General features: G+C 40.1%; 1 protein-coding gene across 4 annotated transcripts in view; it reads left to right on the top strand.

Annotated features, from left to right (window-relative positions):
- Positions 1 to 27,604, top strand: part of disp1 (dispatched homolog 1 (Drosophila)) — an 89,037-nt gene that overhangs the window by 30,048 nt on the left and 31,385 nt on the right. For 3 of the 4 annotated variants that reach the window (XM_069515528.1, XM_069515527.1, XM_020091884.2), the window contains one exon: positions 900 to 977. The gene's annotated coding sequence lies outside the window, so the exon portion shown is untranslated. Of the gene's footprint in view, positions 1 to 899; positions 978 to 26,581; positions 26,864 to 27,604 lie in introns of those variants that run through there. The other variant, XM_020091886.2, reaches the window with a different exon arrangement.

The following is a 27,604-nucleotide window of genomic DNA, read 5'->3' as shown; positions in this document are numbered from 1 at the left end:
GGAGGATTTCCCTCTGGTTGTCGCCGATCCTTTTCCACTGCGGCTCCTTCAGGCACGGTGTGGAACCAGGCGCCTGCTGAGCCTCTTGTAGCTTGAGCTGCAGCATCAGAGGTCAGGGTTGGAAAGTGCTCTTCGTCTCGTGTTTCCACACATTGCCCTAATACTGAAAGAGTTGATGCAAGGATTGCTGACTCTTCCCATGCCAGCTGCTCAAGTTGAAACTGTAGACTTAATAGTCTCCTGAAGTTTCTTTTTCTTTTTTTTCTTTTTTTAAATAGCATGTATTTGTGTCATTTTGACAGTCTCTTACAGTTCTTTTATTATGTTCCACCTGGCTCACATTCAATATAAAGCAAACCTCCATGGCGATGACTCCATTACATAAGTTTTTTTTTCCTATCCAGGGTACAATCCTTTCAGCATTCTTCACCCCAGGCACAACAATAATGTTGCATGAAGCAACAGGTTGTTGTCCCACCCAGTCCATAGAGCACCGTAATTCTCAATTCTCTAAAAGTCCTTAGGTCTCTATTTTATAAAACACTGAAGTTGAAAAGTCAAACAAGCTCTGGAAGAAGGAGGCAGCCATGTTAACGTCAGTGAATAATTCTGTTTTTCTGGGTTTTGCAAGCACCATGCTCTGCGGTTGTGTGGGGCTTCTCGTCTTGTCTGTCCTTCTCCTGTGTTTTCATCCAATTAAAACGATTTTTCTGCCATCACTTGTTTTGCGGAGCAGTCTCTGTAGCTGGAACATTTTAGAATAGCTTGTTTCCAAAAAGTTTTCTTTTTTCTTTTTTTAACCAATACTAGAAACATGGCTGAGGCTTGATCTTAATTGTGATCCTAATGTATCCTGAAAAAAGAACAATGACAGATTCATATTTTCTTTTTGTCCACAGATTTACTTGTTTCTCCGAGGACTTAAAGTGCCTGAACGCATGAATAGATGCACAGCATGCTACATTGTCATCCTACAGGTAAGACATGTACATATCTTGTAACTGAGCAAAGCAGAACATCATATAGTTTATACCACTATAAATGACTTATTTTAAATGCATTGACATTATTTTACCAACTGAAAAATGCTGTATAATAGTTTTGGTGATCAATCTGAGAATATCCATCTCTTTGCTCACTTTTTATCAAATACCATCCCCAGTTCCAAATGTTCACTCTGTGCAACACTTTGGTTTTATCACTCAATACCTGGAATTGTGACATTCCCATCAGCCTCTGCTGTACTTTGCATTTTATGCTAAGTAACAAATGTTAGCATGTTAACAAACTAAACTAAGATGAAGAACATGATGAACATTACTTGTATCAGAATGATAGCATTGTGAGTATGCTACCATACTAATGTTAGCATTGGCTCAAAGCACAGCACACCAAGCTGCTACCATGCCCTAGTCTTGGGATTTTGAAATCATGAATGAACAGTAGTCACTCAACACTCAAAATATGAAACAAAGTAAATGGTTCTACTATAACAACTGGCTGTTGTGACCTTCGTAGTACCTCAGCGATACATAGTATTGTCCACAACAAAGCTTTAACTGATTTGTTGTGTTTCAATCCGAACCCATAATGTCCTGCTTTTTGTTTTTGTATGGTAAAAAAGTAACAACCCAACCCTCGTAGACTGAGAGTTGCACGGACTAATTTAGAGTATCCAATTGGAAAAGTTATATTCCTCAATCAGTATTTTAATCACAAGCAGCCCAACAAAGAAAAACACAAGGGTGTTTGTATATAAGAGTAAAGCCTCTCCTGCCGGTCTTTCTTTCACCCCGTCCCTCTCTCTGGCGAGTCCAGACAAGCCTCGGGTAAAAGGTGAGGATGTTTGTTCTTCACCTTGCTACAACTGGGTCAGTGAGCAGGGTAAAGGTGTTTACCTCAGACTTATAACTCTCAGTGCCCTTGCAGGCTCACAGACCCTTTAAATTGGATTCGTATTCTGGGAAGTAGTATCAAGAAAACGTATATCTCTTTCATTATGTGCATTGGTTTAATTAAATTCTGCTTAATTCAATCTGTGAATTAAGGGTCTTTTTTTTTTTTTAAACACGATAGTTGGATTAAGATAAAAAATGTATGGCTGTATCAACAGTTCAGGGTCTAGTGTGTCCTCTTACTTTGTCCAACACATGACTTTTGTTGAAGTATATATCTTAAGTCAGGCAGCAGAGCAGCCTTACATTCACATTTAATCACCAGCACAAACACACTTCTCTCACTAACCCAATTCTTCTGGACTTCCTACACACACACACACACACACACACACACACTCACAAACACACTTGTCTCTTACACTCACTCATTCTGTCTTTCTGCTTCGTTCTGCCCTGACCTGCTGAAAGCCTTTCAGGGCCGTGTCAGTCAGCCAACAACTCTCTCCGTTCAGTCTCAGCAAGTTCAAGTTGGACGCCAGCCTGTCCTCCCTACTCATTCTTTCACATAGGCTGCTTTGTCATGTTAAGATGTAGGAAACATAAACTGGACATGTGTGTTTGTGTGTGCCTATGCATTAAATGGATGCTTTACCGTTAGAGTTCAGTGTCTGTGACGTGCATGCAAAGAGGTTTGTGAGTGCACACACATGTTTAAAAGTCTGACTGTGCGTGCCTGGCTCCATTTATTATTATGTTTAGTCATTTTATGCTTGTGTGTTTATGTGTGTGTGTATCTTCATTGAATTCATGAATGTGAAGAACACTTTGAAAAAAAGCAGCTGAGGCTGTTTTGAAACATGGGCAGCGTCTGTTGTTGATTGTGCAGGACTGGAAGTTTCAGCTGTGCCAGGCCCAACTTCTCCTGCCTGCAGCAGCTCGAACTCTCCCTTCAATAGATTTCATGGCCTGGGAAAAGCTCTGTAGCGCCTGAGAGAAAGAAAACACTGGCTTTATTTATCAAGTTATATAGTGAAAATCTGCAAATAATAATTTTTATTTATTTAATTTTTTTGTTGACATGTGCTCAGCAGTTTTTTGGCAGCGTTTACTCTGTGACATCAACTTGAATCATTTCTCTCCGCATGTGTTCTCCCAGTTTGAGCGTCAGAAAATTGGGAAGCAAATTGTGGTAATAATTAAGTAAACCAAAATTACAGCGAATGAGGTAGTGGTGGTTGCATGAGGGAAGTAAATTTAAGTAGCTGGGGAAAGAGCTAAAAATAAATGTGATCAACAAATTATACGGATATTAGTTGTGGTAGTGGAGTCATCAATTAATGTAATTATTAAATACCTCAATGCAATAAAATGTGAAATGCATACTGATTCATTCGGTGGACTGTTTATTAAAAAATAAATCTAGTCAGCTATTCCTCTGGCTAAGATGTGACCTCAATGCTTTAAATTCTGAACATTGGCTGTGTAGCAGTAGATCATTCCACTTCCAACTACTGTAACGCCTGGCGGCTTCGTTCATTTTTCCATATTCTAACTGATAAAGTTTCTTGCACTTATGTTTACCAACTTCACAAACTTCATAAAATCATTTTTTATCCCTGACATTATGATATGCTGCTCTCTTTAATGATCTCAAAGCAAATGCATAATAGTGATTGAACAATCAGCATAGCCTCCTGAGCTAAATCAGACATATCTGACACATCTCCTGATCAATTCAGCTCCTAGATGAAGTTCTAAATATAGCAATGCACTGAACTCTTGATTTTCTCCTGAAAATGTCCAGTGTTGTTCATATGTAAAAGGCAAAGTTTTTATGATATCCAGGCCCAAATGTCTGGACCATTACAAATGGGTTTCTATTCTCATTAGGTGGTGTTTCAAATGTGTATTTCATTTCTTATGCACATCTGGCGTGGAGTCCAGACAATGTGAGAGGCTGTTGCCCATGGCGAAACATCTGGCAAAGAATCACGAAGATGGAAGGAGATGACCGTTGAAACTTCCCATCTGCGATGACATGGACACAATGTACATGGTCACACTTGTGTGAGTTAGTAATGAAATCTATCATTACCTGCTGAAATAATCACTTTAAGCATTTGAAATTGTGATTGTATTGCAAAGCCCCAATATGTTGTGTGAAAATATTCACAGATGGATTCATCAAATCATCGAATAATGGCCTGGCCTAATATACACAACAGATGCCAAGTGGGTGATTGGAAAAACCACAGGAAGGTGGTTAGAGGGGAAAGTTAAAAAGGTTTTCGTGATTTACCCTAATGTCTCTTAGCTTGCTGACTCAAACAAATCTGCCAGTAACCAGCGATTGATCCACCCTCTCTGCTCTCCACAGCTGTGTTGACTGTCTCGTGCATGGGAAGCCTTGATTACTAGGTTGAGTGTACATTTGGGCTGAACCTGGCCACTAGCTTATTGTGCATCCCTCTACAACACACACACACACACACACACACTTTGGAACTTTGATCCTGGAGAGTTGTAAATGACTGCTGCGTCATCATCCAGTGCCTCAGGTTGTCCACCAGACTTTATGGGCCTCATGAATGGTTTTGGATGTTTATCTATACTACAGTACGTCTGTCTGAAGATGCCTCCGGCGGCTGTTACATGTCCAATTAGCTTATGTTGGCAGATAGTTGCATGTTTTTTGCTTCATTAGAAGCCTCAGCTGTGAGGACTCGGAATGATGCCATCATTAAAGTTTATGATTTGTTGATTTAAATAATCTGTTCTGTTCCTTGGTGTGATTGTTGGAGGGGCATTTGGAAAACACGACTCCTCAATGTAACAAGGCACAGGTGTCATGAAATGACATCAGTGTGAAAGCTGAGGTGGAGGCTCTGCGGCCAAAATATGATTTGACTTGGAGCATGTCCACAGTTTATGACAAAACTGAAAATGTAATGCGTAATGAAACCACATATTAATGTCAAGGGACAATAAATCTTATGGAAAAACTGCTTATGTTGAAACATTTTGGAATATGTCAATAGAGTCTTGGTTGGTTATCAATGACAGATGCTCAGTCTTGATTTTCCCAATATTTTGAACTTGTTGAAATGGATTTTAAGAAAAGTTTTAACATTAGGGTTAGGCGTATACATCCGCTAACTACGAACCTGTTCAACAATTTAAATCCTTTTCAGTGTTTGAGGTATCAAATGTAGCAAAGAATTGTCCTCTAAAAGCATCATTCACATGCATTCAGTTGTTGCCATTGATGGATGACGGGTCAAAAAGAAAATGACCAAACCCTAATTACCAGCTCTGTATTACAAGCATACCAGAGGACTTCCTGCAGGTTTTATAATAAAATCATAAATATGAGACATGAGCCATCTGGCGTGAGTCTCATGAGGTTATAAGAGGAAAAATATACAGTATGCTCAGTGAAAGTTCAATGAACCACATTGAATCATTTGTGTCTCCGATACAGATGCTCATTCTGTTATTGGATGTTGTACTCATACCAGATGTTCTTTCCAGCCATGTTGTTTCGTTTAGTTACTATGCACAATAATGGTTGTATAATACACATTGTAATGCAGAGGTTGTTTTTTTTTCTCCAATCTAAAGTGTTGCTATTGACAACTATAGCCTAGAAATAACCATAGAAGTAGCATGAATTCTGATACATTTATTCAACCCTTCAGTATTGCCACAACGCCAGTGATGTACATTACAGTATGACATTAATAAGCACGTATGAACAGGGTGACACATTTTTTGGTGTTGATAAGAGCTGACACTGCTGTCTGTGTGTTGTAAAGAAAATCACAAGATCTCCACATCAGAGTTAATACGTCACTTCTTGTCTGAATAACGCTTGTGTGAAAAGCAAACTCTGGGTAAACTCCAGACCCGATTCTCCAGACTTTACCTGCAGGTCATGTCTGAAAACGGCTCAAGTCAGTTCTGCCGACTTCACTTGACCAGCAAGTTACAACCTATGATTATAAGTTCTTCAGTGGTCTGAAAATGTAGACTAGATATTGTAAATTGAATTAACTTGAATAATCTGAAAAGATTGGTTGATTCCACTAAGTTATTGCGTGAGGTTTTACAGTGTGGATCTTATGTCAGTGATCCTGTTGGTTGAGGCACCATTAAGCAGATGCTCAGAAAATCCTTTGCATTGGTTCAGTACCCTGCCTGGCTCAAATCAATATTGAAAATGGCAAATTCATGGTGCAATTATTTTCTTAGGTTTATAAAAATGTATCTAGATTGCAATTATTGGTTGACTGAAAATTCATTCAACTTGAATTTTTTTCAGTTCACTTACAGAAATGCAGAATATTCTTTAGATCCTGCAAGTCGTATAAACATAGTCTTCAGTTCTCTTTCTGTTTGCAGACATTTATGTTGTGGTTTTACTAAAAGCCTTTTGATAGAGTAGCGCAAAAGCACAGATTCCCTCCCCCACAGTTCACCAAGAGTGTGAACAGTAATTGTATCTATGTGATGTAGTGTCTGCTGGACTTTCTTCTGTCATAAATACACAGTATGTAGTTTCACTAGTCTCATGTATAATTCAGCTCTTAGTCTGAGAAATGTTTGCTTTGAATTCACTGACCCTGTACTCTTATACAAGCCTCTCTCAGACAGGAAACAACTGTTATAACCAGGGAAAGGGACAGGAAATGATAAATGAAGGAAAGGCACGGATACACTGCTTCACATCAATGTAAATCTGACCTCTGTTTATTTTTGTAGGTGCTGAGTTAGAGGAAAAACTGTCTTTGATCACAGTAGTAGGAAGCTTGACCTGTACATGTGTTTTACACCTAGATGAGTTGCTGGTTATTTGTGTGTATGTAAGAGATCATTCTTTCAGTAGCAGATATTTACACACATTTATTTATTTACTCTGGTTCTCTTCTTCAACTCTTAATGGGGAATTTATTGAAGTTTTTCCGCTGTCTTGAGGACAGTAAGGAAACTTGGGGGGATTGGGAGGTGCCGTTGGTCTAGAGCTGGGGTGGGGACCATCCGGGATGGTGAGTTTTTAAAACTCCCTCCGGCATTTAGTGACAGGATTCAGCACAGTATGAACAGTAAACTAAAGGAAGTGAATATATTTGCTACGCCCTTCAGTGAAGAACCAGCTGATGTGCCCTACAAAAAATAATATACAAAATCAATGTCCTACCAAGCAACGACAAACTCAAAGCTACGGACAACAACTTCCCACTGCTCAGACATGCACTGAAGTTTACATTTCTGTCTGTGAAAACCTATGGCTTTGAGCAGTTCCTTTCAAAACTGACGCTTGCAAAGACTCGATTTGGCTTAAGGCTGACTGACCCAAACCAGCTGTGCGTAGCCCCATCAAGACCACCATTTGACATCAGATACTTTGCCAAAGAGAAGCGGTTCCAGCGATCACATTAGAGGTTAGTGGGATATGTCTTTAGTATGGCCCTGAAAGGATGTCATAAAAACTAAAATGACGCTTGAAAGGAAAATCATTCCCTACACCTGATCTAGAGGTTTGACCTGAATGCTCAGGCTAGCGAGGGGATGAGTAATCACCCTCCTCACATTCCCACAGACCATTACAAACAGCCATTCTTTTTGTTTTTAATTTCTTAAAAATAACTAAAACTGAACAGCTATTGTTACTTTGACATAGACAATTTAAATGTGGATGCCCCTGGAAAGGCCTGTTTTGTTCAGCCTTAGAAAAATGACTATTGGGTTTCTTTTGTGAGGAGTGGGTAAGTGGGGAGATGAAGCCTGGAGGGACATGTGTATTCATAACACTAGAGCCTCTTTCTCTCTGTCTGTATTGTCTGGTGTTGTGGATCCCCTTTGCTCTATTGTTTTGTGAGTTCTGCTGGTGGTCTGTCAGCTCTCAGAGGGGAACCTTCCCCACTCTTATATTTCAAAAGCCCTTTTTTTTTAATCTGGGCCTGTGTCTCTTTCTGTGGTTGCCTTTTTTTGACTGTCTGCTTGTCTATATCTCATTTCCCCATCCCATTCTGTTTCTCCATCACCATCACACACCCACTCACACAAACATCCCAGCTCTAACCATTACTGGCAGTGGATCTTAGACCGAACAGTGTATTGGGGTTTTGGGTGCCAGTGGGGAAGGAAGGACCCTGCTGGCTTGTCAGCATCTCTGACCCCTCTGTCACAATGGGTCCCTCTCCCCTCCCACTCATTTCCCTGCCAAGCTGGGAAGAGTAAATATTTATCAGCCCTCACAACAATGGCCAGCTCAGAGGAGAAAAAGACTTTGACCAGAGCTCATGCTAGGCCTGTATAGGCAACACTTGTGTCTGTCGGGGCCTTAAGATGTGTGGCAGAAAGATTAATATGGAGCCTCTGAATCATTTTGATTAAAATAAATTCCTTAAGTTTGTGGCTGTGTTACTCAGCTTTAATTGTTCTGATACTAAAGGCTTAATCCAAGACTGGGTGAAGCGGTAAAAAGCAGAACAAGTTTTACACAGAATATTATACAAATCTAGTTCTTGAGTGACTGTTAGTTCAACCCTGAATCTTGAAGAAACAATGTTGGGACCAATAATTGCATAATGATTGATTCCCAACATTTGTAGTTTTCAGCTAAGTTTTTTACAAGTACTTGAGCAGTTGTCAAGAACTTTTGTCCAGATGTTGATTTTTCAATTTGTTAATTCCTTTTCATCTGTGCAATCATAAAGGCAAGATTTTCATTTGTCTGGTTTGGTGAATGACCAAAATTCTGCAAACTAACCCCTTTCATTAGCCTCAACTCTACTTTGGGTTTAGTACTAATTATCAAATGGTAGCATGTTAGCTCGCTATACAAAGATGGTGCACATGGAAAACATACCTGTTAAGCATTAGCTTTCGGGCATTTTCATTGTAAGCTAACAGATTGTTAGCATCAGTGTTAGTACAAATATAAGTCCAACTGTACTTGTTTTTGTGTACAGGTTTTTCCAATCTGCACATTTGCAATCAGAACAATTGGTGAGTTTATTTGTGAAATGACTGGAGAGATTAAAAACAAGGATCGTCTGTTTTCGCTGCCCTTGTGACACATTGAGCACATTTTCCTCCCCTCCTCTCGTCTAAGATTATTGTCCATCAAATGCCACTACAATTCATGACAATGAATAGCCACACGTTGAGGACAGGGCCTGGCTGTAGCTGTATGGACAATGACAGTGTTGAAGAGTGTCTTTGTTCTCTGTGTCATGAGCTACCACTCTTTCGGTTAAATTAACGGTCCATAGTCATTCCGTCTGGCGTGGATCCTGTAAAATATCTGGACCCTACATTGTTGTAAGGCACAAAACATTTTTGACTTTGTTGTCTACCTTATCTTGTCAAATAAAGACATTTGTATCACGAATCAGAAAAACATGCTGTATTGTCCTTCAATAGAGGGCTTATCATTCACTGCAAGTTGACATAGTGAGATATAAAATACAATATTGCAAAACCATCCATGTTGTAAGCCAGCAGTATTATTGCAGCTGTATGGAGATAATAAGCACAAAATCCTTGAAAATATTCAGCAAAAAGTGGCATGTAATACACAATGAAGGAAACACCTGCTTAAATGACTAATATTGAATATATTACAAGCAGGTGCTTCCACACATGTTCAGTATGAGGGATAATTAGGTTGTTAAACATTCCTTATGGTCGCGTGCGTAAATGTTGGACTCAGTTGCTAAATATTTTAGCGGTTTGAAGACCACTCTGCTCAACTTTCTGATGTTGCATTCACAACAGAGATAATGATACCTTTAGTGTACAACTCAACATTTCAAAGCCACCTGAAATAAAACAGGACAACGCATGTCAATTTAATTGATGAAGCTCACAGTTTCGTCTGGAATTGTCGTGAACATTCAAGTGTAGTCACATTGCATATATCTGCCCTTTATAATAAAATGGGTATGGACTGCTACTTCTGTATTCTGTAACACATGTTGTAAAATCATCATATTTATACCTTTCTCCAGTTATTTTGCTATTTGTTCACCCTTATCTGTGACAGAAACAAACATACATTTCCTGATTTTCTTAAATTAATACAGTTCTTACAACAGCAATCAAACCAGATGGAGGACATAAATAGCTAATTGGCTCCATAGATCTGCAATGAGACGCATATATATTTTAGATATGGTGTGAAATGGCAGCGGTGGAGTGTTTGCCGGTGACGGCCAGAAAACTTTGTTTTCAAGACACTTAAGTTCTGTGGTTTTAACGGTATGTGGGTTGGATTGTACATGTGGGTAGAGTTTTAAAGTTCTTTCTTGTATGCACATGTTAGCCATAAACAGGATGACTTGATACATGCAACATTTAGACATTATAGAGATGCATTGATACCATTTGGTTTTTTTTTAAAAAAGTTTTTCTGCTTGAATCTCGGGAGAGGTTTTGTCCTAAATCATTTCAGAAGTTGGAATGGAAACCTACACTGTACCAGGTGCTTTCTTTTTTTGTTCAGGACTGGGGCAGTGGAGGTAGAGACATGATAAATCAGGTGAACATGGTTAGAAGTCGTCTTTTCCTGTTTACTTCAAAAAGTTGTAGATACCTTTGTGGAAGATTTAGTGTAATTAGCAGGGAAACTGCAGCTGTACAATGTGGAAAACATCAACAGTCTTGGCAGATGCATGTGCATGCAGAGATCCGGAAGAAGAATTTCTTTCCAATGCTGCTGGAATTGATTCATCTCTTTGTCACTGTAGATCTGGCTTCCTAATGTGGAAATAATATATATAACAGCTAAACTGGAAATATGCATCCAAAGGCCACATGTGAAAATCACAAAGCATGATCTTGGTAACCAAACGCAGGCAAGGGTGCATTTGAGGCATTATTCTGACGTCTTTCTGGTAGCAAACTTGTGAAATGTTCTGTGAAAGCACGAATTTCAACTTCTGTTGCGTTATATTGAGTTGTGTGTGTGTGTGTGTGTGTGTGTGTGTGTGTGTGTGTGTATTGTGCAAAATTACTCAACAACACATGGATGGTCTTTTACCAAAGTTGTTTATAATCTTACTAGAGAGGATGATTCACTTTTTGAGCTGATTGGTCAAAGGTTTTTCATAATATTGCCTAATAAATTGGGTTGACACAATTTAAAGCTCAAGGTGATCAGAAAAGTATTCATTTTGATACAATGTCTTATGAGTATCACATATTAGTGATGCAGTCAAAAAGAAGAAGATGAAATGATGCATAGTTCAAAAATGTATTTTTCCTGGTATCTTACATCCCTTCAGACTTTAGACCAAGACAGAAAATGATGTCATATCATATGTCATCATAATGCATTCATGTTTGCAACCAATAAGATTAGAGACTCTACATCTTATTTGGATTAACTAATAATTTATCATTTGGTATAAATGATTCATGCTACAACAGCATTACTGCAAGATTTAAAAAAAATTAGCATTGCCCAACTGAGGTAAATACTGAGCGTGTGTAGGGTAATCATCGCCCCTCTGATGCTTTTCATTATACCTTGGGGGGAGGCCCATTGACCCTAAGCATGATGTAATTCCATAAGCCTGTCACTAATAATTTCCCACTCATTTTTAATGACTCTGAGATAAATGCCAGACCAAGGCTGGGCCTCCGTCACTTTCAGGGTGTGGAGTGTTTTTTTTCTCCCCTTGTCTGGTTTTATATTGATTTATACTGTTTATAAATATTTATGGACATACATAGACAGCTAATAAAGCCAGCATTGGCTAAAGGAAACTGGACAACTTCCCACTTATTTTCATTTTTTGAGCCTTACTGGTCCTCTCTGCCGCCCCGCTTCATGGTGCCAAAAAGCTCTACCCACCATTGGAGTCGTAATAATAACAACTTGTTTTCTCACATTAGAGCAAAAAAAACAAAAAAGAAAAATTGAAAACAGACCTTCGGTTCCATAAGCACGTGTCTACGTGCATTGGTGGAGACAAACATACCCTCATGTGTTAACGTCTGCATGGACGGAAGGGGCTGAGGGAAAAATACACCCACCTGTGCTTGCCCGCACATTTTCACACAGCCCCCGTGCATACTGTGTTACACATACACTCATACACACACACACACCTGTACTCACACTGAGACACCTGTAGCCCCTCTCTGCCCTTGTTTTACAGTATCAGTTTTCTGTTTGATGTCGAATTTGTTTTTGGTTGTCGGGGCTCAGCGCCCACAGAGGAGTCAGATGTTGTGTGAAGCGGATGAGTTGTTAGGAGGAGGAAGGAGGCACCATTATTGTCATAGTACAGTTTGTTAGTTCTTAAAGATGCCATCTTTGACGATTTCATCCGGTGGATTTTAGAAAAGAGAAAACATCCACACACACTGTATTTAATGCACTCTGTCCACTGTATCAAAGCCACCTTTGCATGCATGCATGCATGTGTGTGTATGTGTGTGAAAGTAGTCATGCGTATATAGGATTATTTGAAGGGTCCATTTGGCAAAGTACACATTTATCATGGAGCCCACTGATGTCAGACCTGCTGCATTCCCACCACATCTCTATTACACTCTGCTGGTACTCGCTTAGACACTCTACACCTGACCGGACACACACAGTCAGTCATACACACACACACTTCTACACAGAAAAATGCATGCAAACACACATCTGCACACCATAACTCCACTGGACCCAGGCTAGAGAAGATAAAAGGTTTTAAAAAAGAAAAATAACCCCATTCTGAAAATTAAACATAATTTAATAAATCCCCCCCTTTTCCCCAAAAAAGTAATTTTCTTATTTCCTTTTTCTTCGTTCCCTTCATTTACTTCAATCTGATTCAGTGAAGTTCTCCTGGAGTCTAAATGCATCACAGGCTTGTTTTGCATTCAGTCCCTGCAATGAATTTCAGTAATGAGACTGGATTCCACCCTGATTATTTTTACCATTCACGTTGTGCTGAAATTTTCATGAACTGGAACCATGAACCCACAGAGCATCCTTCAGCTGCTTCTCAAACCGAGGGGCTGGCAGCTGGCGGCTGGCAGCTGTCCTGACAGCGGCATCTGCTCTGCGTAAGTGTCCTTGAGCAACACACTGTCCCTGCAAAAACAACATGTCTCTAACCGTCCAGAAAGTACCATATTCTGTTGTATTTCTGTGACATACTTATTTCAATTATTTTCTCAATTAGTTTCTTGATAATGAAATCATTTCCTGCACTCTTGACAGTTTGTTAAATAACATTAATAAAAGATAAGGATGTTAAGGAAGCTGGTTGATGGCAAATACTAAAGTGAATTAGGATAATTAGAAATTCTTAAACTACAGTTCATTATTACTTGATCGGTCAATTAATATTATATTATTGTTGTTGGTAAATGAGAACCTTGGTTGCTGTAATCAGAGTAGAAGAGAGATTTCCTCCTCCGGACTTCTCCTGGAAGCAAGTACTAGTTAGACTTCAGATGGGAACAGTGACTGTGGAGCAGCTGGATGAAAACATGCTATTTCACAGACTGAGATGCTCTTAAAATAATAATATCCCAAATTAGACTCAAATTCAAACAGAAGTTTCCAAACAAGTTGGATTCCATCACAGAATAATTTGTTATATGTATAATTGGGTGTATTCATGAGTTGAAGTCTGTGCTTAAAGATACCACCTCATTTATTCACGTGAAGGGTTCTTGGTCGCATACCCTGAAGAACCCTTTGCAGTCCTCGTCGTGCCTGCACATTTTGGGGCTCATAGGGAATTATCTTGAATCCCCCCCCCCAGACTCCCTGTTGACTTCCTGCACACATGCATAGAGTTAAATACTTGAATAAAGTTCTTTTAAACGCTCCAAATCTTATAGGAGAAAGCTGATGAAATTCTGAGAGTAAAAAAAAAAAGAATTATTCTGGACGTTTGAGAAACTCAAAGAATGTAGTCACCATTTTACAATGCTCCTTTTCCACTGATTGCATGTGAGGAAAAATGCTTTTTGGGCCAGTGTGCGTCACATGATGAACAGGAAAGTTGCAATAACCTGTGGTGCCAAAATCACTTCTCCGTACTGGAGGTTTGGGAAGTGCTCAGTTCTAAACCTGCCTTTGCACCTGAGGACCAATCCTGATGCAGTTTTCTTTATTTTTTTGTTTCTGCAGTTTATCACTGTAATTATATCTTGTTACGTTTTTAATGCACCGTCTGACACAACTTCTCTGTTTTATTTTAAATTGTCGGCTCAGATTTTTAAAAATGAAGAGAAAAAGAATGTGTGAGAAAGACGCAAAGACACAGAGGAGGCAATAAGAGAGATCTAAAAGAGTGTGTGTATTTGTGTGTGTGAGCAGCTGCAGAGGCCCTGGTTCCCTTCTTGCTGGCGCACACCTCTCCACAGGGAGCACGCAGGGCTCCAAGTGCCCTGAGCTCAGCTTTAACCGCCTCCAGAACCGGAGACAAGCCTCTAACACACACAACCTACAACCACATACCCATGCTTATACACTGTACATTACGAGCACACATATTTCATACTCACTTGTTTTCTACCTTATTTCCTCTGTAATTTAGTATTTTTGGCCCTCTGTATCATTTTCAGTTCAATTCAGTTCAGCAAACTTTACCGGAATTAATAATATTTCAACAGCACCCAGGAACAATACGCTAAAGAGGCAAGATTTAGCATAACAATAGAATTTCTGCTGAATATATATTATCTCTCTATCTCTTGCACGCAGAGCAGCTTTCTGGAGCCAGAAAGCCCTTTTAGTAAATCTACTTCAGCTCCCTCTGCCCGGCTCCGCACCCCATGAACCCTCAGAGGGCCCTCCGAGAGCCCACTTGTCCTTCAGTGAGATGACACAGGATGAAGTCACTCCATTTGCTTTGGCACCGGCATCTTTGTTTCAGACACTGTGGTGATGTGCCAAGGGCTATGTTCCCACAGCAGAGTGTTCTGCCCAGTTCCCTGTGAGAGGGACAAGGCCATAAAACCTGAAGTATCGTCTGTGTAGCACAACAAATTGTGGCGTAGGATGGAGCGTGCCAAACTCAAGCGTGGCAGGAAACTTTGTTTTTTTTTTTGCTTGTCATCCAAAGAGTTCACTTCATTGTTCAAATCAACTACATTACTATTTTACCAGCCGAACACGTGAACAAAAAAGATGATGGTTGACAAACGATTGTTGATTAATTGGTAGATTACGCGGGGAATATGTTCCCCCTTTTTCTGTCAGCCAAGAGTAATGTACAAAACATGCAGGCAGTCTGTAGCTCAATAAGATAAGATTAAGGTAAGATAAGCTTTGGACCCTTGCTGCTGAAATTCAGATAGACAGCAGAAGATAGTCAGAATGAGGTAGGAGTTACAATGGTTTGTAAAGGTGCATAAATTAGAATGTATTTGACTTTTGTTCTCAAATATTAAGTTTAATGATGATTTATGTTTGTGAGAAGTTGTTGAAAGCTAACTCTAAAAAGATCCTGTAAGAGTTGGAAACAATTCAGATCTGATTATCAAACTCGTTACTGGATTCCAATTCAATAAAATGCTGTTGAGCTTGAATACAATGCAGGCGGCTTTTCGTTCCGCTTCACCTTGAACTCAAACAGTCCCTGAGATATTGCTTAGCAATAAATGAGCTGCCATTCGTTGTGCTGCATGCTGGTGATTTTCCTAATGTAGTATTATTAGCTGGAAACTCTGGCTGTCATGCTAACAGTGTCTTGGTTTTGTTAGAGAAACAATAGAGAATGTAGGAAACAGAAATGCTGCGACTTGTCTTAACAGTGTGAAATCTTGCAGTGACACCGGTCTTTGAGCCATTTTGTGGTCGCTGCATCTGGGAAGAATAAGACACCAAAAGCGACAAAACAGTCAGTCAGTATTAGAAATGTGTTTTGTGGCAACCTTTTGTCCCATTATGTGGTCGATCACAAATAACACATTCTACTTTTTGAAAAACAATGCAATGGATAAGATCTGACCATGTGATGGAAACCAGAGCAAAACTGAGCGTGTTATGAACATCCTGTCAAATTAAGTTTACCTCGTATATCAAGCTCATCTGTCCACAATAAAGTTGGCCATTCGAGAATCCTCGGAGAGCCGATGATGATTCAGATGCAGAGAGTGTTTTGAAGTGGCCTGGAAGTCTACCAGAAGAACACTGACCTTGTCTGCATTACAACTGCTGAGTGCGGTGACACTTCAGTGACACTTGGACTTCAGCATTTCCAGTATGTCTGTATGTAGTTTGTCTCTCCCCGCCGCTCCCTTCCTCTCACCCTAATGCCCTTTCCATCCTTCTTTCTCTGCACCTTCCAATAAACTCGCCTTCGTTTCATCCCGTCACTGCCTCGCCTGCACATGTTCACCTCTGCATCTCTGACTGCCAAAAGGTTTATGACAGCAGGATGTGATCTCACACCTCCTTCTGCATTTTCAGCCACACAAAAAAATGTCATGATTTTCTTTCCGTTTTTCCGCCGTGAGGCCTTCCAGTCCCCCGCCCTCTGAGAGACTGTGGCCCCCAGAGAAATTTGACACATGGATGCGATCTTTCAAGTTTTATCAGTTTTTTTTTCAGTCAGTTTCTGCTTTAGATTCTCAGACATTAAGAGTTCCACTGTTCAGGCCTTTGTCTGCTGCCTTAAAATGCCTCAAATATCTTTGTCAGTTGCAGTAATTTAATATTTTTCCTGTGGTCACTGTTTTCTTACATTATTACTGTCATCTTGCGTAGTGTAATCTTTCTGTACATTCTTTTGTCGGTCATCCAAAGTAATTCAGCAAAAGAACTATTCTCTTATTCCAGCTCCTCAAATGTGTGTGAAATATTTTTCAGTTCAGAGGGCTAGTCAGACCAGACAAGCAATTTAAATCAACTTGCGATCTCGTAAATTAGGTAATTTTCACTTTAATCAATATATTGGAGACGTCATCAGTTTATTGCAGTGGCAGCTGGTGATAAAGTTTATTGGAGGGGTGCAGTGTTGGGGGGGGGGACAAACTAACTGAATCCAGACTCAACAAAAACAACACAACACACAATATGCCAATCCTGTAGCCGTCATCGAGCTGCTGAGCAATGCTAAGCCTGCCACAAAAATGTAGCCCCATTGTTTTGTCTAAGTGACTGTGGCAACTTTCATGCCGTTTGCATTTTTCAGAAAGATGTTTTAGGGTCTCACACCCACGTCGTTGTCCACAGTACCTCTTTGCTGACAATTTGAAACAGCAAACAGGGAAAGCAGTTAAAGACATGACTTATTACTTACACCATACGTCAAATCTGTTTCTCAGAGGGAGAAGCCCCGGGTGTAAGCTCGTCCTCATCACTTGTTGCTGAATCTGTAAAACGGGTCGGTCCGGACCAAGCTCCCTTTTTGTCTTGGAGTGAACGCCTTGTGAAAGGGTGTTTTTGTAAAGAAATTTATAGATTTCTTTGCCAGTCAGCTCGCAGCGGGAGTAACTCAGTGACGGCGGATGTGCCTGAGATGACATCAAGGGTCGACCAATCACATTAGATTAAAAAAAACAATGCCAATTCTCTGTAAATAAAAGAGGGAGTGTCTGGGGCACAGAGAGCTGCATCCTGTTGAATATCTGCAACAGTCAATGAGCCTCAGGTCCTGTGGTTGCCAAAAGTTTAAGAATTTACATTCACTCTCATTTGGCCGGTGCCCCACATCAGGAAGTTCATGTATCCAGACAGAAGTTAAACAAATACAATTTGAAAACTATTTTTATTGCTCATAGGCACTGACGGTCGATCAGGCGCATTGTACAAGTTTCTGTTATCTAATTAAATTAATTAAATTATATAAAATATAAAATATATATATATGGAACCAATAAAGTTAATATTACCTTATTTTGGATCCAAAACCAAATAAACCAGAGTGTAAAATTTAAATATAATTTTAAATTCTGAGTAGGAGCTTAAACATGGAGCACATAGAGAATATTGTCCCTGGTGTTTTTCCTTTACCAAGCTTAAGGGCAGTCTGTGCATATCCTGAACCGTAAAACAAGAATAATGCACTAAACACTGTCTGCTGCTCACAAAGCTCAAGAGAAGACTTTTTGAAAAAGTTTCAGTAATTCTCTTAAACTGCACCAAAAATGAAAAGAACATGTTTCTTCCCTCTACTGAGGAAATCTGCCTCTACATTTCTGCGTATTCTCACAATTCAAATTGTTTTATGGACAGGAAATACATGTGTTGGCATAAACATGTGGACACAGTTGCGCAAAAATGCCCCTGCTCTTTTCCCAAAGGCTGGACAAGACACACACACTTTGTGTTTGTTGAGTAGTGGCTGGGGGGATGTTGAGTGTAAAAAGGCTGCTGGCCGTCTGTGTGTTTGGGCAATTCCTCAAAGACCGTTGTCCTTTTGATGAGCAAACGCTAACTTCGGTCCCCTCGAAGCCTCTCATCCCTCTCTCCTTCCGGCTTTCCCTCTCTCCACTCTGCATAACTTCCCTGTTGTCTTGTTTGTGTCCGAGATCAAACCAGGGCTCTGTTCAAACAAATCTCTTCGCAGACTCTCCTCATTTGCTGGACTCTTCTGTTGCCGCTTCCTCTCTTCAGCTTGATAAGAACCTGCTTTTGCATACCATCCCTCTCCCTTCTTTACTTTATCCATTCTTGGTCCGTCCCTCCCCTCCCCACTTCTCTCCCTCTCAAAGAAAATAGAAAGAGGAGTTTTGATGGAGTTGTGTCTTTTCCGCGCAGGAACTTGGAAAGAGGGAGAGGTAGTGAGGAGTGGGGGGAAGAAAGGCAGTGGTGATCTGTGTTAAAGAACAACAAAGGCCTGGTTGAGCCGCTCCAAAGCCCATGACATCATGTGGAATCCTTAGGAAAAACACATGTAATTAGATGGCACAACCTAATTTTGTGCCAAAAGTGTGCATATTTTAATGTGTTAAAGCAACAGCAGTGAAACAACAGGCCTCTGTTTCTAATTTCTTAATACCGTCTTGTTCGTCTGCCAAATAATAGCAGCTGGCCAGTATTGATTCTGCATGCGATTCAAAAACCTGATGGTACTTCTTGGATTTGTCATCAAAGTACGGTCTGTTTATTTCCAGTTATACTTTGTCAAGAATCGTGATGGAATTCTCCTTTTTTTTTTTCATTTTTACTAGTTATTACTGATTTTGAACTTTGAACAAATCCTTGCTCCTCGATCCAAAAGCCAAACTGTGACTTTGTGAGGGCGGTGATTATCATTTCAGAACGAAAACATTTTTTTCCCTCATAAATGGGGACATTTGGCAAAGATGGTTTATGTAGGGAGCTCTCTTTCACTGGATATCCCTCATACAATGCTGTTGGGCGTTTCTCCCCAAACTTTTTTTCAACACCTGAACTGGTTGGGACTCCTCAGCCACTGGTTGTAAATTCTAAGGCTGATTCTTCCTTCTGTGATTGTTATTTGAATAACTTTAGAAGCCTGATGAGGTCAAATTATTCAGTTATCCACAATGGAAAAAAAGCAGGTTTGAAAACAATCTTAATCATTATATTTTTGATTATCTCATAACCCCTCAGATATATCTGGTGACTCTTGGGAAGGGTTGGACCCCCCATAAAAGGACCTACTCCAGTTTGTAAATTGATAACAATTGCGCTCTTAATTCCCAATTTTGAAATAGTTTTCACCCAAGCTTTGTTTGTCTCTTTAATTTCTTTGTGCTCTGTTTGCAATTCATTACATTGTCATTTGCACAAGTCAATATTTTTGAGTTGATGTGATCGAATTATATGAACTAATATATAGAAGGAAGGAAAAGTGAGGTATAGTAGAATCTCTCTGATGAAAAGGGCTTCATATTTAAGACAGAAACAAAATGTTAAGAAAATTCTTCTCAAAATATTTGATTGTTGTCTTTTTTAAGTGGATCTTTTTGTACTTTTGGGCTTTTTTCTCTCCCAATTCTGTGTGTGAGCAAATTGTTTTTGCTCATCTGGGAAGCGTTAAGTAGCCCTGTCAGTTCTGTTAATAAACTGTGAGTTGAGTGATGTAAGGGACAGCATTTTGGCTTCGGTTCATTATCTCAAATTGCTGTCAAATCATAGCACGTTAAAATCATTTCATCATCCACAAATCAACAAGTATTATTGCCTTTGGCTTTTGTACCTGCCAACCTGTGTGTGTCAAACATGTTCATATGATGTCTTTCACACCTCGAGTTGCCAACACTTTGAAGAAGAATGTCGACTAGAAGTGGAGGTAAAATGCTCTGCCAATCTCTAAAACGTTTAGCCAACCACATTCCCTTCTTTCTTCTTTCCTCTCACCCTTGTATCTGTCATTTTCTTTTATCTCTGTGCTGTGTATGAAAGGAAATGATAAGAGGCAGACAGATGGGTCATCTGGATGCAGCATGTCTCTGCACAACCACAACCACATGACTGCCCCACTCACTCATTCTGCACCCGCCCTACAAAGTGTCATCAAGTAAAGATACCCTCTGGTTGTCACAGGTCAGGTGTCAACCCACAGACGGCGCAGTGTGTGTCATGTCACTGAGCTGCAACTCATTTTTTATCAACAGAAATCTATACTGTGCAGCTGTATTATGCATCTGTGTCATAAACCTGAACAACCTGTATCATAAACCAGGCTAAAGGCATAGGCCTCACAACATATGTAAAGCAAAGTTTCAACCAAAATATGTTCTTTTTTATGTAGTCACTGGATTGACTTCTCCGAAATAAAGTAAAATAAATCGACGCTATGTATAATAACAGAAAAATTGCAGAAATTATTTTGAAATTAACTTAAGTTCTTTTATATAGTTATAGTGACATCTGCCCCAAATCAAACAAACCACATGTCTACCTAATGAAAACGTAAAGACAGTTATCGTCAGGCTTACTCCGCAGCTCCACAATATGTCTTTATCTCAAGCACAATACAGAAAGATATACACACAGAGCTACAGACAGGCCCTTAAGAGACAGCTTTACAAAGAAGCATACAATAGTTTGCCAAAGAAAAGTTAATCGATCACACCATCTCTTTACAACAAACCAAGGCAAATGCACATGGGAGACACATGGTTCAAAGATTTGAAATACTTTAATGTCCCCCATGGGCTTTTCAGGCAGTGATCCAAGAAAAACGCACAAAAAGAGGAACTAAATGTTCACACATCCAGGAATTATACGTGTGCAGAACAAAAAGTCATTCACCACAGGATAAAAGAGTAGGTCTGCACACTGTTAGGCTCCCAACTGACATTATTCTCTAGTTTAACAAGGCAGCATTCTATCTACAAGATTATCATGTAAATGTAAACACAGCTTAAAGTAAAAGGTGCAATAACAATAATAAAAGTTATCGATATGATTGATGATATCATTGAAACGCCATGTGTCCTCACCTACATTGGAAAGAACCCTTGCTGTCTAAAATCCTGCGAATAAATAAATGTAAACTATGGTTTTGCACCGTCTAAATGAAAACTGGATGAGGTATGTGTGTTATTGATGTGTTTTGTGTCTATTTTTACTCTTCATGTTTGGATTTAACTCGCAACATAGCATAACGGGGGAATTAAAACTCACTCAATGATCTTGACTGTCCCAAACAATGGGAGATGAAGCCTCGGTTCAAACAGGTGCTGGAGGTCATTAAGGAGAGGATTAGTCATCTTATGGCACAGTTTGAGTACAGAGTCCTGAGTCTGTTATTTCTCATACATTTTATGTATAATAAATGTTTATATATACTTATATAACTTATATATATAACCTTTTTATGGGATTCACAATCTTAAACAGGGGGACATAAAACAACCCAAACTATACACATAAGGCCTCCTGTTGCTAAAATGCAGTGTAACTCAAATATAAGCTCTCATTCAGCCATTCCTCAGCCCCCTTGGGTCCTTCATGGCAGACATCAGGGAGTTCAGCACTAATTGGGTCGGAGATGTCCGTCCGCACTGCCAAGGTGTCGAAGGGATTGGGTTTCCCTGTTTTCCGAATCTCTGACCTACAGAAGCCAGAGAGCAGCGTGATCAGTGCTGCCAGGCAGCGGCCGTCTGCTTTTTGTCTCAGTCTCTTATTCATCCAGTCAATTACAGTTGCACCTTTTTCGTTTTCTCTTTGTTCATTCAATTATCCACAATCACCCGAAAAACACCTTCTTAATGCAGTCTTTCAGCTCTCACTTCTTCTTTGATTGCTTCCCCCTCTGCTTTACTTTCACAGGCAGACATTATCACATGCAGGGGTGGGTGAAATGCTCCGAGGGCTTCTAGGATTACCTGGCGCTTTCCTGCCTATGTCAAAGCACATGATAATCCAGCCCCTGAATGCTCAGCCATTAGAGCACTGTTATCATGCTTTTAAATCACACAATGAGTTGGATCATTAATCCTACAGGATGAAGGAGATTTCTTTTCCTTCCCCTTCCCTGTTTTTCTTTTGTGCGGCTGTATAAAGTGTTTTGTAAGGCATACAGAGAAATCAACAATTTGTTGTTTGGGCTGCATGTCTGCTTCATTCAAATCCAAAAATGAAACGGACTGATGGCTTTTCTAACCCCAGATTTTTTAATTGGCCCTATAAAAATGATGTAAAACCATGATTGAAGACACATTAAGCATTATTTTTGAACATGTCATATCAAAGCTTTCAATGATTCATAAACATCTTGTCCTCTCTATTTTTCTCTACCTCATTCTTTTACTGTTTCCCCCTCCTTTTTTGTTGTCCGCTAGACCTGTCACTTTGAGGAGTTGTGGGCAATCATCACAGAGGCTGTTGGGCTTTCAGGGCCTCTGTGCTTCCTGGTACAGCGTGGCCTTTGATGTGGTTCCTTCTTTAGCAGGCCAACCTTGGACCAGGCTGGCAAAACCTAAACCCAGTTTCTCTAATGTTGTTTAACCCCACAAATCAACTCAGTGTTGATCCTGGTGGAGGTCAGAAGCTGGACAGTGTTGGTAGCGCTGAAATACTTTGGTGCTGTGATTTCAAAGAACTGCCCTGAGCTGACAGGCCGCATAACTACCATCAATGGGCCGGTGATGGGCAGTGTAATAATTCACAAGCTGCTCCGTCACTGCTGCACCCACAGGGAGCTGGCTCTGAGCCTCGGCAGCATGATATGAAGCATGTTTGGGGGCTGAAAACAATCAACAGAAACTCCAGAGTGCCTTTTATTTTGAAACGGGTACAGTAAGTGTCACAAACATTAAAACTCGGGTGAAAGATAATTTTCACTGTCCATTCTGCTGTGAACCGTGAGCCATCACTATCTGTAGAATCTGTCACAAACATACATATTTGCAACACTTCTAGTACCCGTTTCAAAGCAAAAGCGTTTCTGTTGACTAAATCCATTCGTTTTAAACAAGGTTTTGACTGTTGCCGCAAGACCAGAAGATGCACAGCTTCATACCCTAGTGTCCTGGATTTAGTGGGGCACATAACCCGACTTTTATTAGAGGATATTCAGTATTTATACCAGCAGCACAGCTGCAGAACTGCAACAGACACGCTGCCAGTGCGGACAACACACAACCTCGACACATAACAGATCCACAGCACAACCACAGCCAGTGTGTCCCTATAGTGATAACAGGATCGAAAGGCTTTCGAGATCAAACAGTTGCTCGGGATCGACCTGTTGGTTTCCTCTGATCTGAAATATGTGTTTCTACATCAAGTGATGAAAAACTACAACAAATATTTCTTTGTGTCTAGATGCATAAAATCCAGATGTTATTTTGTCAGATAAAAGAGAAGCACAGTACAACACAACAAGCTCTACACAACTTATCGATACCGGGTTATTATCATTAGAGAAAACTACAAAGCACTAAATGTCTTAGGCTTTGACTGGGCCTTGGGGCCATCTGCAAGTACCTCACCACTGCAGATGATTACAGCTGGCTATATGAACCATGCCCTAATCCTGGTGGACAGCTGAAATTAAAGCCAGGTATGGCCCTCTGCCTTCCCAGCATTCCCTGTGGTGAACCTCCTCCCCTGCTGAGAGGAATCAGTTGTTTGTGAGCAAAAAAAAAAAAAAATTCCACAAGAGTCTTGAGTCGGTAAATATGAGGCACTTCTGTAAGAAAATCAGGGCCCACTGATGGAACTGCCAGATCAAAATGATTATTTTCCATTTGGATTCCTGCCTCAGATCACAATTTGTGTGTGTTAAACTTTTCCAACTTTGCAGACCTTATGTAAACTCCACATTTTTATCTTCGTAATTATCTATTGTTCATAATCTCTTAATCAAAGACATAATAAGTCATTTTGCTCTGTATCGTTTGACATAGCAGACAACAGCAGCAACAGCACAGAAAATAAACACACACCTATGTGACCTCATTTATCACTTTTTTCTTTGCGTTAAACTGATGTCTTTATGTTCTAAAAGAAGGATGAACTTCCTGAAATTCTTTTAATAACTGCATTATTGTTCACGAACTATCACAACTCTGAGTATGAGCCGTCGCCTGAACCTGGATAATGGAGATAGTTAAATGAAAACGTATTAAATTCATGATTTATTGACTTGGACAGTTCCACCCTCTCTGAGGTTTGAATGAAAGCAGTTATCCAGAGCTTTTGTTGCCTTGGGTGGGGATGGAGAGACGAAATAGAGCATGTTCAAGTAGTTATTAAACTAAACCTAGAAGAGGAGCCAACACATCTGAACAGTCATCTATAATTTAAGTAAACTGTGTGTGTGAAGAACGGGTGCAGCCATATTAAGGAATTATGTGGTCGAATGTCAGATAATTAAAGGATGTTTACTGTATCTTTAAGTAGGGTTGTTGAAAGCCTACTGTGGTCATTTTGTTAACTTCACTCAATAGAATTAATAGTATCCTACACTCTGATGAATCTTCTATAGTGTTTGTCTCATAAAATAATTATCTTGAGTCTGATTTTGTACTACAAGGTTTAGGGGTTTCATTCAGGACACTGCTTTTTTAAGTCAAGATGTTGAACCTTAGTAAGAATAAACCTAAATTCGGTTAAGATATAGATTTAAATTTGCTGTATTGGCCAGCTAAACCATTTTGTTTAGACCGTAAGCTATCTGCATTAATAATAAGTTTAATGAACTTAAAATTGGAGGAATAGACTTTGCTGTGTGGATGATGATTTTTTTTAGGGCTACCTGGAAGTTTGCATCAACCTAAAGTTCCCTTGACAAAAAGCCAATGGAAAGTTGTTCAAGGCTTTTGGATAATTGCAGGAAATAAATATCAGGATAATTACTTCCATGTTTTGTTCAAGAAGCTAATCTTTGCAAACACAAACACTTAAATGGTCTTTGAAGCCTAAAAACAATCATCAGAATTAGAACGCTAATGTTGGGCTACAAACAAACTAGACCACAGTAACCTGACCTTAACATCATCACTTCCAGATTATAATTTGATATTGAATGCTTCCATGTTGTGCAAAAGTCTTTCCCTTTGTTTTTCATGTTGTAGAGTAAAATGTGACAACAAAACACCTTATTTCTGTTATCTAGACAGTAATGTTGGTGTACTTCATGGTCGGTATCTATCGGATCCAATAACAGAACAGATTTCAGTGCCTGAGCTTTGTTCTGAGATAATTTCCCTGCTTAACGTCAACATAAATATCACTGCATGTTCCCAGTTAACATAAGACTTGGCAACACACTCTCTACATGGCTCCGGCAGCAAGAACCATTGTTCTACAGTTAACTAGTAGCTGAATTGGCCAAAAGAGTTGATGTATTTCACATGAAAGGATCCTGACACCCAGGACATGCAAGACATGTTTCAAAGCAATTCTGTGTAAAGGGAGGAATGCAACAAACTTAATAGGTGACACACAGGACACACTTGAAAGTATGCTCCGTATTTAACTGCCTGTGTGACCCCTGTATTAAGCACTGAAACTGTAAATTATTGGAGTTGGATTATCTTTAATTTATTATGTAATACAACAACTAACTTACTGATCACACTGCTCTCCATAACTATTTTATAGCTGTTAAATTACAACTCCTAATTTTGCCTCAGCAAACGTGCTTTTTGAAAGAAAAAAGTATCTCTACTGGCATTATTTAGGCCCCCGCTCAGGGAAAAAACCTGATACCCAACCCTAAGACTCTTTCAGCCCCGTGTTGTCCAGCTTCTCATTTAAGACCCGTAAAAGCCGAACAAAGTCATAATGGCATTGTTACTGATGTGTTTCAACTAAGTACAGACCTAATTTCAGGCATCTAAACAGTAGCCTAAACAATTTAAGACTTTTTAGTGCATCACGACCGGTGTGTTGAAACCATTGACTGTATATAAAGAGGTTGAAACCATATAGATGAAACTAAATGGAAACCTCTCCACCTGTTCATTCACTTATGCACATGTGGGACTGTCCACATCTGTAAATCGGATATTTTGGAAATGTGAATAACTTCATTTCCACACTCCTGATACAAACAGTATTTAACCTGTGTTGATAGTGAACTTTTTTGATTGCTCTTCTTGTATTTATCTTCATATATTCTTGGGGAGTTGTTTTCTTAAGGGGTTGTTGTATTTTTTCTTTCTTGGAAGTCTTATAAGCTGTGGCAGCGAGCGGGTTAAAGCTCCCCGTGTGACCGTCCTATCAGTGCTGCTCCTCGGTGCAGTCCCTGCCCACCGCCTCCTCCGTCCCTCCGGAGAGATCCGCGGTGTGTGTGTGTGTATGTGTGTGTGTGTTTGTGTGTGTTTGTCATCCTGGCAGGACACACTCCATGAGAAGCAGCTCGCTCTCTCAGAGTCGTGTAGCTGCCTTCTCCTCGGGCTGCGCTGTTTGTTTAACAGCCTCGCGGATATTTTAACTCAAAGTGGAGGAGTCCTCTCCGTGTGTGTGTCCGTGTGTATTTCTCTTGGTGGATACGAAGCGCCGCGTGCTGCAGATCGCACCGGCGACAAGAAGCGCACAGCCCCCGGGGAGGAGAAGCAGAAACACGGTAGGATACTGTGTGAATCCTGGCTCCTCTTCTACGTGTCCGTGTTCTCTGGGCTGTTTTAATAGACGTGGGAGTGGGTGAGGGAGAATCCCGGTGCGGGTTCATGCGTTGGGAAGTTGCGAGGAGAGGAAGGATCGGGAGTTGTGTGCGCTCCGGCTCCATGCGTCTCCTCCCGTTGAGTTTGGATGTGAGGCGAGAAGATGGTAAACTCTTCAAGAGCTGATGTTGCTCCCCTGAAAAGTAGCAGGACCACAGAGTAAATGAATATAAAGGTCTATGTCATCTGAAGGCACTCACCAGGAGACTGTTTAAGAACTTACTCTGTTTTAGAAAAACAATCATTTATTTTTTATTCAAAAGAACAGCTGTCATGAACTTCTTTGTGCTCATCTTTTTCCAATTAACCTTGCTCCATTGACTAACCCAACCCTAACTTAGTTCAGTATGAGGGTGTAGGAGGTAGAGAGGGTCATCCACAAACCCGAAGGTCTGTGATTCGACCCCAGTCTCAATCCCTGTCTTCTGCATTCTGTGGCCGAAGTGTCCTTGGGCAATATACTACCATAGTACCAAATATCCCTGATGGCTGTGCCAGCTGTGTGTGTGTGATAAAGTGCTGCATAGATGCACTGTGTGTGTGTGTGAGTGTGAATGTTAGACTAGAAAAGTATAATATACATAAAGACCACATATGACAAAGTTACTATTATGTCTTAGTGTCATCGAGACAAGCATCTTAAA

This window comes from Paralichthys olivaceus, chromosome 19 (genome assembly GCF_024713975.1).
Source record: "Paralichthys olivaceus isolate ysfri-2021 chromosome 19, ASM2471397v2, whole genome shotgun sequence".
NCBI classification, from domain to species: Eukaryota; Metazoa; Chordata; class Actinopteri; order Pleuronectiformes; family Paralichthyidae; genus Paralichthys; species Paralichthys olivaceus.
Note: the sequence above shows the minus strand (reverse complement) of the source record. Positions and strands in the feature narration are given on the sequence as shown.